The following is a 19,962-nucleotide window of genomic DNA, read 5'->3' as shown; positions in this document are numbered from 1 at the left end:
TACCGTTGTTCAGCATTCATTCGGCCTTCGGAAGGCAGAGCAAATGTTCCTTGTGCGTTTGCATCAGTGGTCTGAATGTACTGTTATACCGTCTTACGTGTTAAAATCCTGGCAATTTCAGTTACTGTCTTGTAATTTTCATATTTATGATAAATAAGTTTTAAACTTTGATTGTAACGTTAAAGTTTAGCCACTTAGAATATCATTGCATCCCCATTAGCACCGATCCGAAGGGCCAAAATGAGGGTGCACTGAATATAGAATAATGTTGTTTCCCGTCACAAGCATTTTCATCATTTAGAATTGTCAAAATGATGGGGCACGGAATAGAGTAGAAGTAATGACCATTCTCATCATAATTTAAAATACACAAATATCAAAACTTGTGCTACAGCATCATAATGTCGTCCCCCTTAACTGAACATCCATCCAAAATGTTTTCATAATGTCGCCCCCCTTGACTGAACATCCATCCAAAATGTTTAATTGCAGGATACCAAGGAGTGCTTTCAAGTTTACATTGCATGTGAATATGCAGGTTTTTCATATAATTGCAAGAGCGGTGCCAGCTTTATCAGTCAGTGCTCTAGAACAGAAGCCAACAATATTAAAGAATAGAGTGAGGTCCTTATATCACGTCCACATTGTGGGTTCCTTCTTTTTGCATCTCCATAATGTCAACCTGCACCTCATTTATACTTAAAAATTCCAAAATTTAGTTTTTAATTTAACATTTTCGTTTCCAGTTCAATTGTCACAACTGCTGCAAGATTTGGCAGAATCACAGTACTTTCTCCTGTCACATCAGATATTTTTATAACTTTTGGGGTTCCAAGTGTCATATCACAGTCCATACATGCAAGAAGAGGTGGAGAATGGCTATGAATGCCATCTGTTTCTTCAAGACTCTTCTCCAGCTTCCAACAAGCTCTCAACATCCAAACATCACCAAAAACGTGTTTTCGGTGTCAACATGTTCGCCGAACCTCCACTTTTTGTTCTTGAATCTTTTAAGGACACCACTATTATTCTCCTTTTGGTTTGTTGCAATGCAATTGGAAGGGTGCTGCTGAGATGTTATTGGCTATGTGTTCAAATTATGATGACCAACACATGGGAAATCATGATCTTGGGTAATGAAGAAAGGGTTGAATTGGGAACATTGTGAAGGGCATGGCTACCAAAAGTTTGCTATTCATTGCCTTTGCCCAAAACGGCTCCAATGGGCAGGACCGTGAAAAGCTTGAAGAGACAAAACTAACAGTACTGGAAATTCTTGGATTGAAAGACCATCGAAGCAGCAGTTGAATCATGCAGGAACGCTGTAGTGAAGATCAAGATTATCATGGAGAAAATGTGCTCACAGCAAAGGTCACAACCAGTCTTTTATTCCAGATATTAGCTTCCTAATGTAAAATAAAAAAAAAAAAGATGAATGTTCAACTTGTGCCTTTATGTCATGTTGATATATGATCTTCACATCTTCAATCATTGAATCCCACATTTCATACATTAAATGAAGAGTAGTCATATCCATATTCGTTTTTCTAAGAACATCATAAATAAGTGCAGTAAAAGAAATTATATAGTCAACCTTGATTCACAAATTATCATTTAATAAAGTTTCTTTCATTGTTCGTGCATTATCCACATTATCCTCTTTGTAATAAGACCATTCATTACTAATTACCATCTCTTGGAGTCCTCTTTTCAAACTTCTAAATCTTTTGAGCATGATAATGGTTGAAGCAATAAAAAGCAACTTCAATGAATTGAAGTTATTAAACATTGATAATCTAATAGAGTGCCCTGTAAGGTCCGGGAAATTTAAATAATTAATTAAATAATTATTTAATAAATGCAGGTAGTAGGGGCCTTTAAGGCATTTAATGCGAAGTGTTAGTACTTTGATTGTGTGAGAGGACTTGAGTTCGAGTCCTATGTTGCCAATTGTATGATATTTTATTAAGTATATTATTTTAATGATATGATTGAATGTGAGTCGTGATAATGTAATCCTATAATTATAGGAATTATCATGAAACATGTATTGGCTAATTTGGTTGTGCATTGATTTGTAATTGAGGGGTTGTGGGTTCAAACCTTGCTAAGAACGAATTAACTCTCTTTTTGCCAAATTTTCTTTTGGCATGGATATGAAAGGGTTTAGGAACCCTAACAGCCATGAGAGGCAGCCTAGGGGGCTGAAAACATTATGTTAATGATTATTGAATAATCATTAAGCCAAATTATAATTAAATTTCGTTTTAATGGATTAAAGGGTGATTAAGAGAGGATTAACCTTGAGAGAGAAGGGAATTAAAGACAAAAGTGTTGCATTTTTCGTGTGAGGGTTAGGCAGAGCTTTTCCAGAGTATTTTGTGCTGGTTGGACGAAAGAATTGGAGTGGAAATCATTGTTGGAGTGGGAGTAAAGGCTAAGAGAGATTTTGGGATTGAGATACACACCAAATTCAAAATTGGAGCAAGGATTCTAGGTAAGGGAAGCTGTTTTCATATGATTTTAATCGTATCTAATGTATAGCGTCTGATTGTGACCATGACTGCATAAACACCCCTTCTTTTCACACTATTTTTGGAGGTTTTTAGGGTTTCGCCCAGAAATCGCCTGGTGGTGATGATGGTGCCGCTAGGCGATGCATCAGATCCAACCCAGATTCTGGGTTCTGTCACGAGCTGCCTGGCGGCGAGGTGGAACCGCCAGGCGATGTATGATGTTTATGGTTGGTTCATTGTGTTTTTGTTGAATTTCATGATATGTTGATCTTGCTGTCAGAATTTTATGTCTGTTTGTTTGTGTTATGCTATGATATTCCGAGTATTGGGTGTTTGGAGTTATTGGTTGAGATGTGAACATGGAGAGTTCATGCTAGAATTAATAACTCATTTGAATTGATGGGTTCAATGACTTACCGATATTTGATTGTAAGTATATGATATTAGTTGGTATATAATTATATAAACATTGAATTGAAAGCTTGAGTATTCCAATGTTGAGATAACAAAACTGTGAGAAATGGGAAGGGATCTTCACGGGTACAGTAAACCTGGGTGTTTACCCAAGAACTGATGGGAAATTGGCCAGTTACTGCGAGAGAGGGTGCTAGTGAACTGACTTAAGAGAAAATTCACTATGATTAGATGGTAAAAACAAGGAAAACAAGGGGTGTTAGAGATGATATAAGTAATGTATTGATTAGAAGAGTGGGCTTGAGATGAGTTGATGTCGAATCCGTAACGAAACTTTAGTGAGGATAAATAATATGATATAAGGGAATGGTGGAAGAAGAGAGTAACTTAATTTAAATAGTGGGTTATATGATTTTATGTTTTGATGAGACAATTAATAATAGTTGAAGGATGAAGGAATATATTAATTTGGTTAAGTATAAGAATTGGAGATGACTGGAATTTAGTGACAGTGGAGATAAGGAGTTATTCTGGTATAAGTTTTATAGCGTCTAGGATGGTGACTGAAGTCTATTTTGTTTGATTGGAGTAAGTCCATTTGGATGGATCAACCATTTTCCTTAAGCTTGATTTAGCTATTACACATGGATTGAAAACCCGGTGAATTAAATGGTGAGAATACATGGACCTATGATTATAAGTTATAGGTAATTTAATCGATGGTGGGATGGTCGGGAAGTTCGCATGTTCTGACAAGCAATTGTGCCATATAATTTTCGAGCAATCTAGATTGAAGAACATACCAGTTTTGGGTGCCAAAACCAGCAGAAGTGAGCTACTGGTATGGCGTCTGGCAGCCTGCTGATGCCTGCCAGGCGATAGGACCTCCAGGGGAGTCCCTACACCGCGTGGCGCCTAGCGGCAAGGGGTGTTCTGCTAGGCGAAAAACCTTGAAACAGTGGGTCTGTCTGGAGCTTGGCATTTGGTGACGGGGCTTGTTCTGCCAGGCAGTCTGCATAGGTTTCCCCTGGCGGCGCTTAGGCTACGCCAGACGATAATGCTGCAGACTATGGCTTGTGTTTGTTGCTTTTAAGCAGTGATGCTCTACTTGGATCAAGAGATGTTGTGCCATGAGTGGGTAGGTTAATGGATGGTGGTGAACACGTGATGATATGAGCGGGTAGGTTCATATCATGTTACTCTCGTGTGGGGATACGAGCGTGGTAGGTTCGTATGTTCTGTGCTCACACTTGAGAGATGCTGCGTGCGGGGAGGTACGTAGCTGGTGGATCACGTGTGTTGGACTATGGGCGGACAGATCCGTAGAGCAGAACTACGAGCGGAGAGGTTCGTAGAGTAGGACTACGAGTGGGGAGGTTCATAGAGGTAGGACCACGAGCGGGCAGGTTTGTGTGAGCATCATAAACCCTTAATCCGAGGCTAACCATTTGCGTGTTGTGAAGGTTGAAAAGCCTTGTGGATAAGGTCTTGGCCAAGAACTAATTAGGATGAATAAGATGGGTGTATTGCTTACATTTTGTTATATTATATGTTGTTTTTATTTTTATAAGCTCACCCTTTCTGTTTGTGTTTGGCGATGATCGTGTATTTCTTTACACGGGAGTAGATGATAATACAAGTGATGTTGTGGATGCATAGACGACGGAGAGAGGGCTAGCTTGGGGACTCAAGCTAGGGATTTTACCATGTTTTATTTGTTTTGTTGGAACTTCAGATTTGTAATAACTTTACATTTTAATTTCATTTGAATTTTTGGCACACCGGATATTATTTTAAATTTTCCCGCATTTGGGAATTATAATATTGCGACGTTTGAATTTCATTTCTATATTTATTTATTTAATTAAGTAATTTCCAATAGGGATGTTACATGCCCCATAATGAAGTTCTTAATAAATGTAGCATCATCAACAATTTATGAGATCTAAGAAAATTCTTGATAAAGATCACTATTTCTTTCTATACTTTTTGCTGCACAAATATTTTTCAATGCAAGATTCAAGGTGTGCACTACACAAGGAGTCCAATAGATTGAAGAAAATTTTGATTCTATGATCATATATGTTGTCTTACATACTATTGAATTGTTAGTTATAATTTGTTCAACATTTTTTGGTCCAACTTCCATAATTACATCTCTCATGTGTTTGGCAATGAAATCCTTATCCTTTATCTCACGAGATCAATCTATTGATATCAAAAATATTTGTCCACTCTCATTGATAGCCATAAAATTGATAAGAAGTCTTCTTTGAGGGTCGTCCACCCATCGCTAACAATTGTCACACCTTTCTGGTTCCATGAATTTCTTATAGGTTGTTGTTAGATATGTATAAGCCATGGGAGAAAGAAGAAAGATTGCGTACAAAAACACCGAAGAAAAGTTTGTTGAAAAACTACTCAAAGAAAGCTTCCTTGCTTTTTGATTTATTAGAACCTTTGTTCAATATATAGAGTACAATGTCTCATTATATAAAGGGAAAAGTAAAACCAAATAAAGAAGAACATTTGATAATAATAAAAGAAATCAAATATATGATATCTTTATCAATATAAATAAAAGCAGGAGATATATAATATCTTTATCACTCCTTCTCAAGGTGGGCATGAAGATTGTAAAGGCCCAACTTGGAAGTAGCAACTTGGAAAGTAGAAGGATGTAAGGACTTAGTAAACATATCAACAAGTTGACTTCTAGAAGGAACATGGAGAAGGTGAATAAGACCATCAACAAGCTTTTGTCGAATAATGTGGCAATCAAGTTCTATATGCTTGGTTCTCTCATGAAAAGTGGTAGTCTTGGCAATGTGAATAGCAGAATTGTTGTCACAAAAGGTAGTGTAAGGAGGGGGAATACAAAATGCAAATCCTGAAAAAGGTATTGAATCCATTGTAGCTCACATGCCAAGGATGCCAAGGCATGATACTCAGCCTCAGAAGAAGACCGTGAAATAGTGGTTTGTTTCTTAGACTTCCAAGCAACCAAAGATGTGCCTAAGAAAACACAATATCCAGAAATAGAGCATCGGGTAGTGGCACATGTTACCCAATTAGAATCAGAAAATGTTTGAATTTTAAAAGAGGTGTTGGATTTATACAAAAGTCCATATCCACAAGCATTTTTCAAGTAGCGAATGATCTGTAAAGCCTACTGCAAATGTTGTTCACGCGGAGAAGAAATAAACTGGCTGAGTTGTTGGACAATAAAACTAATATCAGGCCTGGTGTTAGTTAAGTAAAGTAATCGTCCAATCAGACGCTCAAAGGAAGAAGGATCTTGTAGAAGAGCTCCCTCGTCGGCATGAAGTTTGATAGAAGGATCAGATGGCGTTGGTGCAGGTTTACATCCAAGCATCCCTATCTCTGAAATGAGGTCCAAACAGTATTTCCTTTGATTCAAAACTAATCCTTCAAGAGAATGAGAAACTTCAAGGCCCAAAAAATACTTGATAGGGCCAAGATCTTGAATATGAAATCTAAAACGAAGATGAGCTTTTACAACAGTAATTTCAACAATGCTATTGCCAGTGAGAACCACATCATCAACATTAACCAATACAGTAGTAATATCATAGGCATATTTCTTCACAAAGAGAGAGTGGTTAGCAGAGCTTTGTGTGTAACCAAGAAGAAGTAGCTCTGAAGTTAATTTTTGCTTCCAATTATAACTGGCTTGTTTTAAACCATATAGAGACTTGTTAAGCTTACAAACAAGATTTGGTTCGGGAAGAGAAACACCAGGTGGAGGCTTCATATAGATCTTTTCATGTAAGTCTTCATGGAGGAAAGCATTGTCAACATCCAATTGATGAATAAACCAATCACTAGCAGTGGCCAAGGCTAAAAGGATACAGACAATAGTAAGTTTAACAACAGGAGAGAAAGTTTCAAAATAATCAATCCTCTTGGTTTGAGTAAAACCCTTAGCCACCAATCATGCTTTAAACCTATCAACTGTGCCATCTGGTTTATGTTTGAGTTTGTAAACCCAGCGGCAACCAATTGGCTTGATGCTAGAAGGAGGAGGAACTAAAGTCCAAGTCTGGTTTCTGTCAAGAGCATGTAACTCAACATCCATAGCTTGTTTCTAGCAGCCATGTTGAGCAGCTTCTTTAAAGGAGAAAGGTTCAGCTTGGGCAGAAATATTATGACAAAAAACAATATGGTTAGAAGAAAAATTATCATAAGAAACAAAAGAATGCATTGGATAAGGTGTGAAGAAAGTGGAGCATGAAGTGGAAGCAGCACCATAATAATATTGATTTAAGTATCGAGGCTTGTTTTTCACTATATGAGATGTTCTAAGATCAAGATCAGTAACTTCAGCATTATCAGAACAATAATAGTAATAAGGTCCATAGTAAGGTCAGTGGCATGTGAAACAGGTAAAGCTGGAAAATCATACATGCTAATATCACAGTGATGAGAATCATCAATGGAAGCAATAGAGTTATCAGATGGCAAAGAGAATGAGTAAGGAAAAATATTTTCATGAAAGATAACATTCCTAGTCACAAAAATATACTTGAAGTGAAGATCATACAAAACATATCCCTTTGTTGTAGATTTATAACCAAGGAAAACACATTTTAAGCTTCGAGAATCCAATTTAGTTCTTCCAGTATTGGCAGTACGAGCATAAGCCAAACAACAAAAAACTTTTAGATTAGAAAAATCGGGTTTAGTAGAATAGACCAATTCATAAGGAGATTGATTACTGAGAAAAGGAGTGGATAACCTATTAATTAGATGAACAACCAATTTAAGGGAATAGGCCCATAAAATGTTTGGTATTTTTGCTTGAAAAAGAAAAGCACGACACACATTAAGAAGATGTTGATGCTTCCTCTCAACAATCATGTTTTGTTGAGGGATTACAACACAAGAAGTTTCATGAAAAATACCATTGGTATTATAAAAATCATTAAGAAGAAACTCTTTGCCATTATCGGAACGTATTTTCTTAAGCTTGCAAGAAAATTGATTTTCTGTCAAATTAATAAAGTCTTGAAGAAAAGATCTGACTTTAGTTTTATTTTTAAGAAAAAAATCCAAGTAAATCTACTATAATCATTAACTATAGTCAAAAAATACTTGTATCCATCAATGGAAGAGACGAAAATCGGGCCCCAAATATCAACATGGATAAGTTCAAAAAAATGAAGAGATTTACTCGTGCTAGAAGAATATTTCAGACATTTTTGTTTGGCAAAAGCACAAACATCACAAGGAATAATAGAAGGAGAAAAAAATATCAGAATGATCAGAAACAAGAAGTTGTAAAATTTTATTAGATGGATGACCAAGTTTCATATGCCACAAGTTACAAGGACTAACATTATTAATGAGAGCAAAATGTGGTAAAGAAATATTTGTGTCAGATATACTCAAGTTACGTCTGTCTTGAGAACTATCTAAGAGATAAAACATGCCTTGATGTTTCCTAGCTACTCCAATTGTCTGGAAGGTATCTGTCTGCACAATAAGATAAGTATTTTGGGAGAAAACCATAAGAAAATTAGTAGAATTAAGCAATTTAGGAATAAAGATGAGTTGAACTGAAAATTCGGGAACAAAAAGAGTGTTGTGAAGGATAAGATTGCCCAAGACAATGGTACCCGAGAATTTAGCAATGATAGAGTTTTGGTTGAGTAATTGTATAGAAATAGGAGAAATAGGTTTGAGATTTTGAAATAAAGATTTAAAATGACAAATATGGTCAGTAGCACCACTATCTAAAATCCAAGAAAAGGGAAAAACAAAACCTATGGGTTTCGTAGTACATTGATGAACAACAATAGCTGTGGAAGAAGAAGCATTGTCAGACTACTGAATCAAGGCGAGAAGAGCTTCATACTGCTATCTAGAGAAACAAAACTGAGCTCTAGCTTTGTCATCATTCCCGGCACCAAGATTGGCAGTAGAGGAGACAATATCAACCATACTAGCATGAGTAGAGGGCTTGGAAGGAGGAGGTTGGACTTTAGTGTGTAGGTTACAGCCTTGAGGCACACCATGCTTAATCCAACAAGAATCATAGGTATGGTTGGTTCGGTAACAATGGTCACAATATCTAGGATTGCGGTCACCAGACCGAGGAAAGTGTCCTCATCCACGATTGCTACAGAAATCACCAGGAAATTTTTTACCATGTCCCTCGTGAAAGGCAAGATTGGCCGTAGAATCTTGAGAATTAGAATGAAAAGTAGCCTTAAATTCATGTTCTTGTTGAAGAATCAAAGAGAAAGTTTTCACCAGAGTAGGCATAGGCTCTATAAGCATAATTTGGGACCGAACCTGAAAGAATTCATCATTCAGGCCATGAAGAAATTTGATGACACAATCATCATCACGCTCTTTCTGAATCATGGAAATCAAGCCACATGTGCAAGGAGAAGCACAAGTACAAACAAGAATCGTGCGATACAAAAAGAGTTCTTTCCAGAGGATTTGAAGGCGTGTGTAATATTGAGAAATGGTGGAATCACCTTATCGACAATTCTGAATTTCCTCTTGTAAATCAGCAATGCAGAATTTATCCCCATAAGAGAACCATTGAAGAAGATCGGTTCATATATATCAGAGCAAACTCCATCCACATAACAGATTATTTAATGGCGGGCATCATTGAGCGAGTGAGCCACAAAATTACCATCTTGGTACAACGTTTCCAAGCTTCATACAAGGGATCATTAAAGGGTGGACATGGAAGGGTGTCGATAACAAAACAGTCCTTGTTTTTGGTTTCCAACGCAACGAGCATATCATGTCGCCATTGCGAATAATTGTTATCGAAAAGAAGAGGCGACACCAAAACAAGAGCAGGATTCTCACCGGGGTGAAAAAATAGGGGATGGGCGGGAGTAGTGAGATGATCAGAACATGGGTTAGGGGGCACAAGATTTGTGGGAGAACTAGAGGATAGTGTAGGGTTGGCCATGACAGGAAATCAGCAAGAAAGGAAAAAAATGTGGAAGACGATTTAAATCTGATACCATGTCAGATATGTATAAGCCATGAGAGAAAGAAGAAAGACAGCATACAAAAACACCCAAGAAAAGTTTAGTGAAAAACTACTCAAAAAGAGCTTGCTTGCTTCTTGATTTATTAGAACCTTTATTCAATATATAGAGTACAATGTCTCATCATATAAAGGGAAAAGTAAAACCAAATAAAGAAGAATATTTGATAATAATAAAAGAGAATCAAATATATGATATCTCTATCAATATAAATAAAAGCAGGAGATATATAATATCTTTATCAGTTGCAGAAAATTTTCTACATGAATTCTTTCTTTCTTAAGTAAAGGACCTCTCAATTTATTATATGTTGGTGGTACATATCCAATAAGGTTAGAAGTATTGACAACGTAAGAAAATGCACCCTATAATAAGGACTTCTTACGAGATGAAATGCTAATCCTGAAGAATAAAACATCCTTGCAATTTCGCAATCAAGATAATCTCTAGCTTGAATGTTGAAAGAAGCTTCTAGAGGACCTTTGAGTTTTTGGTGAACACCACTACTTTGTCGCTTTCTTTCCTCATATACAGGTGGTAGAGAAACCTTTTTCTTTTTTGAATTTTTTATTTTCAAAGTTGCTTCATTATCTAATCTTTTAAACTCAACAAGTTTTGACGAATTCACTTTTGGACAAATTCTAACACCTTCTCCCTTAATTTTTAAGAGATGAGCTCTCACTTGAGGATAAGATCCATTAAGTTCAAAATCACGCAAACTACACTTGAACATATCATTTTCACCACTAGGAATTTTTCTTGTTGTCTTTGAAGCATATCTCCAAAGAGGTTTTGTTTCATCTTTTTGTTCAATAGCTTGATTAGGTATACTCATCTTAATTTCCTATGATAAAACAAATTGAAAATACAGAATTTACTTAATATATTTATAGTTTAAAAATAAAATAAAAGTATATGATTTAAATAATTTTTATGCTTAATATATTTGTAAAACTAAGTTCAAAATATAAAACATATATTTTTATGTTTATAATTTACAATAAAATAAAATAAAATAAAAATATGTAACGCATGTATTGAACTCTGAAATTAAAAATAAAACATCACCCTCATTGTATTCCTATCACTTCTTTTCTTATCAACAACTTGATTCATCCTTTTTTAGGCTTGTTTCAGATAAAACTTAATTACCTTTAACATGTCCTCTCTTTTTAGCTAAACTTTGATCACCAACTCAAATTTCAATGCTCCTAGAAGGTATGAGAGGTGTATAGGGTTGTTGTCCATCCACTATCTCAAATGGAGTAGCTTGCATGGTTGTATGATAGGATGCGTTGTGCTACCACTTAGCCAATGATAATCACTTCGAACACATGTTGGGGGAATTAGATCACATGCATCTTAGATACGTTTGTAAACACCTATTCACGATTTTAGTTTGGCCATCCGTTTAAGGATTGTAACTAGAAGACAACTGAGCGTACACTATCTGTAAAGATAAATCCTTGCCAAAATTGGCTAAGGAAGATGGTGTCACTATCATTAGTGATGGTACTTGGGTTTCCATGGAGTTTAAAAACATTATCAAGACATGTTGATGAATCCACCCCAAGGCTTATGGCTTGGGCCAATGGCCTGACCCATTTAGTTTATCTTTGTTTTTAAATAAATACATGTTTTTCTTTCCTTACAACTTAATTGGCCTTTTTTTAATGTACAGCCCAAAGAGCATAAATATTGCTAGCACACCAAATCAAAGTCCAATTGCCTCAAGTATTTGGGTTGAGAAGCCCAAATCCTTTCAGCCATATGCAACCCGCATTCCAATTTCTTCCTTCATTTTACTGTAGTGCATCAATATTGGAATGGGCTCTCATTGATACAACCTAAGTCATTTAACACCATCATGTATGGAAGTTGTTTCCAGCAACATTGTGGATTTTGGGCTAACATTTATTTTTGATTTGTAGCCCAATTAATCTATTGGAGCACGGATGCTTGTTGTATCACTTGCACGTCAAACCTAGGTTTCCATCATCTTCCCTTTCCCATGAAAAATACCTCTACTAGGTTTCCTTGCATCACGTCGTCCATCTATGGGTTTCATGTCACTACCTTCACGTGTGCTATCTGAGGTTATAATTCACATTTTTCATTCCCTTGTACACAAATTAACACTTAGTTCTTTGTATCCTTCGTTAGGGTTTAGAGTTGCCTTTCTCCTTCTCTATAAAAGGCATGCTCCTTTTTTGTATAAGACAAGTTTTATAAATGAGAGTGTGGTTTTAACCCTCTTTTGTCTTAGCTCACCTTCATCGAGAGTAAACCCTAGAGTGGCCTCACTGATGAGATCCCAAGTTCCATAAACAGAGCTTGGTTATTTTTAGTCTTCCGTCGTGTTTCAAAGGTTTCCACGTGATTTGATCGGTGGAACACCAATTGGAGTGGACATCCGGCTAATCCCGCGACAGAGCGTCACCATCACATGTTTGAGTTACATTGATAGTTGTATACAATGAGTTAAAGCCATGAAATAGACAACTTCACGCAACTTGTCTACCATCAAAAAATACTTGTTTTCCTCCTAAATTGAGTAACCCTTCAACTAAATCCATTATAATGTGTTGCCATATCTAACCAGGGATGGGTAAGGGGTTGCAACAATCTTGGAGAGGCCGAAGGATCATACTTACATTGTTGGCATTTTGTGCATTCTTGGACAAACTTCTTAACATCATTTCATAATCATCTCCAATAAATCATAACTTTGATCCTCTTCAAATAACACCTTCCCCAGAATGTCCACCAATGAGTGAATTGTGTACCAATGCAACATCTCTATTCGTAGTGTTGAGTCATTACTCATCACCAATTTCCCCTTCCTTTGCAAGTCCTCACGTTGCCACACATAGTTTTTGTGGGAAGCTACATCATTTTTCAAATCTTGAATTAATTTTTGTATATTCATATCATTTGTCTAGGATAATTGAATTCTCTCCAACCACCTAAATTGTGCTTGATGTGTCACCAGATTACATGCAAATATATCATGCCTAGACAAAACATTAATAACCATGTTTTCATCTCCCTTCTTATGCTTTATTGTAAAATCAAACTCCATCAACTTAGCTAACCAATTTTGTCATCAATCGTTGATCAAGTAAGTATTTGAGGTTGTAATGACCAGTCCTCATAGTGAGGTGCTTATTGAAAAAAGAATGGCACCACTCTTGGACCGCAAAGACTATAACTAGTCATTACATGGCATATGTTCATAGTGTCTATTGCATGAGCACAACTCTTATTCCTTCCCCACCTCAACCATAAATTCTTTGCTAAAATTGAGAAGTGCCAAAATAGTGGTACTACTAAGCAATTCCGTCAGGTTCTTGAATGCTAGCTTAGCCTTTTTTGACCATTTAAAGCCTTCCTTTTTCAGCATATCAGTTAAAGGTTTAGCAATAATTACATAATCTTTAATAAATCGCCTATAATAGCCCACAAGTCCCAAGAAGCTCCTTAACTGCTTGAATGTTTGAGGTAATGGCCAATTACACATTGCTTCTACCTTTTGAGGGTCAATAAAGTAACGCAAATACTCTACTTTAATCACATCAAAGAAGGACTTACTTTTTCAGGTAAACTGATAGTAATCTCTCAATGTCATTAACACCAACTTGAGATGCTTTACATGGTCATAAAGTCTCTTGCTATACACCAATATATCATGAAAAAAACTAGTAAGAATTGTCTTAGGAAATTCTTTAACACCTTATTCATTAAACCTTGGAATGTTGCAAGAGTTTTGTTTTGTGAGACCAAAGGGCATTACTACCTACTCGTAATGTTCCCCATGTGTTTGAAAAGCAGTCTTGTACAAATCCTCCACCAACGAAATATGAAACTTGTTTTTGATAGTATTCCTATTCAATTCTCTATAATCCATGGAAAACCGCCAAGAACCATCCTTTTATCCACAACCACAATTAGGCTTGTAAAGGGACTGTAACTTGACTGAATGATTCCTGCCTTGAAATATTCTTTAATTAGCCATATTAATCACATCCTTTTGACAACTATAATTAGATGAGTTAGATTTATTTTATAAAAAATATTAAAATGAATAAATTAAAATAACATATTTTAATAAAAATGTTAAAAATTAATAATTAGTTTTTCAAATTTTATTTTTTTTCAAATTAACACTAAAACATTACATTTAACATGTTATTTTCATATTTAGCACACTAAAACTTAATCTTCAAGTGGATCTTCATCAATCTTCATCAAACACCTATGATCTTCTTGCACATGGCTTTATCAATTCTTTGCTAAAAACTTGCTTGTGCCAACAATTTATATAAGGTAGGAGAGTAAAATAGTTAAAATAACAAAGAGATATTTCTCTAATAACTTAAAAAGAAAGAGTATGAAGTGAAAGCGAAAAATAAAAAGGTGTAATTTGGTCATAAATATTTCGAAGTATTTATTTAGGTTTAATTACTCATTTCATCCTAATTTTGGTTTAAAAGTTGTAAGTAGGTCCCTACTTTGTTTTTGTTTCAATCAAATTTTAATTTTTGAAAAGTTAATTCGATTAGGTCATTTTCATTAGTGTTGTACTAACGACATGAAAGACATGTCACATGTCAGATTGTAATTTTATTTTAATTTTGTTTAATTTAGCTTTTAAATTTTTTGTCCACATGTCAGGTGCATGGCGTGCCATGTGGCATTGTCATTGTCATGTGACATGCCAAGTGGTGGTACCACATACCAAGTATCATTGTCTTGTATTCATTTGAGTTCTTATATGTTGTTTTTGGATTTAATTCAGTCATTTTTTTTAAATGGAGCAGTATTGCTTATCCAAATTGAGATCAAATTTATTATTTATATAAATGTTAGGCTTAATACCTAATTTCGTCCTATAGTTTTAGTGGAATTCTAAAAAAAACGCCTACTTTTTCATTTGTCCAATTTAGTCCTCTAGTATTTTAAAAATGTTTTAGTTGGTCCTCTTCGTTAATTTAATGTAAACGCCATTTAGATTTTGTTGAGATGGCACAATGTGTATGAAAAATTTGACACCTATTTGAATGATTAGTGGAAATCGTGGAGGTGACGTGTCATCCCTTTATGAAGGAAAAAATTGAACGTTGCCCTAATTCATTTGAATGGCTAGGTCTCCTCCATCTTCATCTTATTCATGCAATGCCTCAGTGATTCAAACTCATAGCATTCCCTCTGGTGGATCTGGGTCAAGGTGTTTTGCAATAACCCCAATTTGTAATTGCGAAGATTTTGTAGTGTTGAGAATGACAAGAACGGTAAAGAATGGGGGAAAACAATTTTGGGGTTGTCCCAACTATAAGGTAACGTTAATGAAAAATTTGTTTTGTTTATTCGTTTGGTTTGTTTTACCATTTTCGTAACCTAAGGTTATGTTTTTTTGTTTGAAAAAAAGAGTGGAAGCTTATATTTTGTTGGATGAAATTACTTCAAATGGTGCATTGAAGATGTTGGTGACCAAAGGGATTCTACTATTTTGAGATAGAGGAAGAAGATATGTAAATTAGAGAAAGATCTTAAGGTTTTATAGAAGTAGATTATTTTGTTGATAGGGTTGGTTTCTATTTTTGGTATAATGAATGTGATTCTACTGTCAATGGTAGTGAGAATTCCATGAAGAAAGAATGGGTTATATGAATTTGTTGTAGTGATTGTGTAGGTGCTGAATATTGTAGGTGTTGAATACATTATGCAAAATTTAAGTCCTGTAATATGAGCGTGTATGCAGAAAAGAATACATTATGGACAATATCTTTGAAAAGAATTTTCAAATTTTGGATGATGAAGTCTTACATTATATATTTGAAAAGAATACATTATAGGCATTATCTTTAAACATCCTTCTCGCCTTTTAGACTAAAAAAATGAATATATCAATTCATAATATGAAAGGAAGATCGTGCTTGTTAGTCTAAACGATTGATCAACTTATGTATACATAATATTGGTTCATACAGACAAATTTTTTTACAATCCTTGTGGAACAAGTTCAAACAAAAATTCAAGTTTTCCTATATTGTGGATTATGGAATTAACTTGGGAATAAAAATCAAAACGATGCAGGAGTGCAACTTTAGTATTTGTTCATACACGTTCACATAGAAATCCAAATACTGATTTTTTTTTATCTAATTAACAAAAAATTGAAATCATGCAGATTTTAGTTTTCATTTGACATGCTAGTCTTATTCTCCACATGCAGTAACTTAACAAGTCTAGAATCATATGAAGGAATGAACAATGCTCTGTAGTCCTGCAAGAAAAGGACATAAGCTAAAATCAGTCTTTCAAGCACCATTATTCATTGATCCTATCAAACAACATAGAGTTTAAATAAGACTTTCAAGCACCATGGCACTAACTTCCATTCACATATAAAAAGTGTTCAGGAATTGAAACAGAATATATTAGTTGTCCTAAAAAGATGCAACATTCAGCATACATTCCAAAAGCCTACCAACTACATTAACAAAATACATGTCCATCAAACTTGTAGGTTAAACAATAACTACATATAACTAAATTCATAGTTTCCACACATGATCTCTTATGGTTTGTAATTTATGCCTTATGATGGATGTGCCTCATCTTGGGTTTGGGGGATGTTGAATGGGAATTGGTTGAGGTGGTATGGATGCTTGAGAAGCTTGTGTAGTCTGAACTGGTGTTGGTTATGATCCATTGTCAGAGTCAGTTGTTTGTTGTGTTAGTCTAATGGATGATGGTCCATTCATCTCACTTTCTATAGGTGTTGGTGTCACTGAAGTATTTGTTTAACAACATGAGAAGGTGTTGTTAACTTTGGAAGTTGTGGGCATTGTTTTCTGTTATGACCCAATTCCTTATAAATTCCACATTTACTTAACTCTTTATAGTTCTTCTTTATATCCCATGCTTCAAGTCTTCTATTCTTCTTTGGTCTTCTAGGTAAGGCCCTTTTATTTGGAGGCAATATATCAACAAAACCAGTTTTTTCCCACATATGCAAACCATTAACATGGTAGATGATGGAGGAGTAAATTTCCTCATATGTTGATTTCCTGAGCAAACACGGATGTAGTCTGCACCATCCAAGTTAAGAAACTTCATGGCTGCTACAACATGTGAACACGGTATCCCAATCAGTCCCTATTTCTTGCAACTATATCCACCATTATCTATGTTGACAACAAATTTCTCTCCAATGTGTGATGTGTGCCTCACTTCAAAGATCTTATTTATAGACCAACTATTATATGTGGTGAGGGTATAATTAATCACCTAGTATGTTAGCAATAATGGAATAAGTTCAATGATTATTGAAGTACCTTAGAAGTTAGTGTCGTGAATTTTTAGCTTCTTCTTTAAATTTGGCCAATATTTTTGGATAAATAGAACCTTCATATGTACTTATCTTTAATCTATTCTTAGCCCATCTTCGCATGATGTATGTTCGAATTTCCTCAAGCATTGTTATTATGGGCTTACTCCTTGATGTAACAATAAGACTATTGAATGCTTTACTCATGTTATTCATCATTGTCTCACACAAAGTTGTTTGATTAAACCTTGATCTTGACCAATACCTGTTGAAAGAAATTGACATGTATTTATCAAAACATAATTGGGCAGCACAAAATTTAAGTTAGCAAATATAGCAACAACTGAAACTTGCCTTGGGGGAATTTGAATAAGATATTTGAATGCCTCATCGTTTGTCTTTGACCTTCATTTCTTTTTCCCATGCCTATGGGTAAGTGCATTTAGTTGCCTTCCACATCAACCGCATCATATTTGCACCAGGAAATCTCTTCCTAAAGTTAGCATACAGATGGCGAACACAAAATTTGTTACTAGCTATAGCAAGAAGTGTCTCTATAGCTTGCACGAGACCCTATACAACAATTAGTACACTACTGAATGCCAATCATGGCTATAAACAAATTTAAATGGTTTGCAAAAAGTACCTTCTACTAGTCTGAGATGAGTGGACATAAACCAAGAACGTGTGGTACACTAGGATCCTCAATCAACAAATCCATGAACCAAGTGTAGGTTTCCTTACTTTCTACTTCAACAAAAACCCATGTTATTGGCATTATGTGGTCATTATCATCCCTTCCTATGGCTACCAACAATTCATCTTTATATTTACCTTTTAGAAAACATCCATCTAATCAAATAATAGGACGACAACAACTAAAATTGTCTTTGCATGCCTTCAAACAAATGTACAATCTCATGAATATAGGTTGTCCATTATTTTCTTCAACCTTAATCTTGGCAGTAAATCTAGGATTTGATCTTATGATCTCATGTTCATAGTCATAAATCCTTTTAAATTGTTCTTTCCATGAACCATCAATATATTTAACTGCTAATGCTTTTGCCCTCCTAATTATATTATTAGACACTTCTACATTCCACTTCCTAATTACCTTATTGTGTATATCAATTGGTTTCATATTTGGATTTTCAATTATTGAGTTTCCAATCTTCCCACTTAACAATTTAGAAGTGATTAAACCAACATTGAATTCTTTGCTGCATTTGTGGTTATTATAAATTTTTCGTAGTTGTCATGTCTTAATTGGGGCCATATACTCACAATAAGCAAACCAATTACATTTTCCTTTTGCCCCAAAGCATTTCACATTAATCCTTTTCCTATTGTTCTTTGTAATCTTCAATCTTCTTCCATTATGCACGCTATATGTTCTAATTGCATCTATGAATTGAACCTTGTTTCCAAAATATGTTCTAACCTCCCATTCATAATCAGCCATGCTTTTTGGCATGGTAAAGGTTGGAAAATTCCCATAACTTTGTCTATCATCCTCTAAATCACTATCACAGACACTGCCGAACTCTTCTGACTCCCACTCACCATTAGACCAACCTAAATCATCATGACTAACTTCCTCATCCTCTTCATCCATTATTTCTCTGTCAAAACCAACCTTGGACTTCCCTTTTTTCCTCTTTCGGGAGGCACTCCCACAAGGCACACTAACATCATCATGTTCTTCATGAGGGACTTCCACCTCCACACTACCTTGCATTACATAACTATTACCACAAACATTTTTACCAGCCTGAACCTTAACCTCAACATCAACCTGATTGACACCCTAAACCCTACCTTCAACCCCACCTTCACCCTCACCCTCACCCTTAACCTGACCCTGAACTTCACCCTCAACCACAACAACAACCCCACCCTCAACCTCACCCTAAACTTGACCTTTAACCTCACCTTGAACTTGACCTTCAACCTCACCCTGAACTTGACCTTCAACCTGGACATCAACGACATCAACAACCCCACCCTCAACCTCAGCAACAACCCCACCCTCACCTTGACCTTCCCACTCACAATTCTTCTGAACATTATCTTTCACCAGATACTTCAACATTTCAACAATCTCAGCTGTAGATATTGTGTGTACAACAAATAAATGGACTTGACCCCATCACTTGCCAAAATGGACCATGTCCATTGCACCAGTATCATCGCACAATAGGTGGAACTTTTTACCCAAAAAAAAAGCCAGACCTATAGCATACCATACTTCTTTAATATCTTCATATCCAATTGGCTTAACTATATCTACTACCTCAACGTAACTCCATCTATCTGGGTCACACGACCATATACTTGTATCCCTAATATATTACAATGCCCCATTTTTAAAAAAATGGCCACCATGGTGGACCACCATTTCAAATACATCGTTTGACATTTGAACCTACATATACACAAACAATAGTTACCCTGTCAAATATACATGTCCACAAAATTAAGACATATTACAACCCATGTCCCCCAAATCAATAAGACAAAATGTATAAATGGAGGACCACAATTAAACCAAAAATAAGTGTGTGGTTGGCCTTAAGCAATAATACAATCCACTACCGACAACCTGACAAAGCACGAATAAACAAAACGCATAAATAGTGACACAACAACAGTA

The sequence above is a fragment of the Vigna unguiculata genome, chromosome 8, assembly GCF_004118075.2.
Source record: "Vigna unguiculata cultivar IT97K-499-35 chromosome 8, ASM411807v1, whole genome shotgun sequence".
NCBI classification, from domain to species: Eukaryota; Viridiplantae; Streptophyta; class Magnoliopsida; order Fabales; family Fabaceae; genus Vigna; species Vigna unguiculata.
This window is presented reverse-complemented; position numbering follows the sequence as displayed.